Here is a 623-nt window from a genome sequence, read left to right on the forward strand (position 1 = left end):
AGTCACCACGACACAGGCGTGAACCAGGGAGACGCGCTGGTGGATGTGAGTGTGAAGGGCACTGATGGAGATGAGCCGGGGCCAGAAGAAGGCGCTCTGGATCTGAAGGTCGGGGCAGGTCGAGCTGGGGTGTGCGAGACGCCCGGACCCACTATGCGGGCCCGCCCTCCAGGCGCAGGCAGAAGCCTCGGCCATCGACTTTCCCTCGCAGAAGCAGGATGATGGACAGCCCCAAGTGCAGGGTGGCAGGAGGGGCAGGCTGCGGAAAGGAGAGCCCCTCAGTCGGGGCTTCCGGGTCACCGAGAAGGTCGCCGAGCTGAGCGCCGGGCAAACAGAGGTCCCGGAGGGTGTTCAGGTGAGACTGGAGATCCAACCGGGCCTCCGCCCAGCATGGGGGCTTCTGCCTGGGATGCTGGGGGCCGCTCTGAGCTGGGTGGGATGGCCAGCATCTCCCCCCGCCCCCAAGATGTCCCTGTCGTCTGAGACATCAACCAGTTTCCAAGTTCAAAACCGATGCACTGCCATCCTGGACAGAGCGGACAGGGCGAGAGAGGGGCGGGGTGGAGGCGGGGCCAGCAAGGAGGAGGCGAGGGGCCCGGGACGTGGCGGGGGCAGCCGGGGGG

This window comes from Bison bison, unplaced genomic scaffold (genome assembly GCF_000754665.1).
Source record: "Bison bison bison isolate TAMUID 2011002044 unplaced genomic scaffold, Bison_UMD1.0 scf7180017864266, whole genome shotgun sequence".
In the NCBI taxonomy this organism is placed as follows: Eukaryota; Metazoa; Chordata; class Mammalia; order Artiodactyla; family Bovidae; genus Bison; species Bison bison.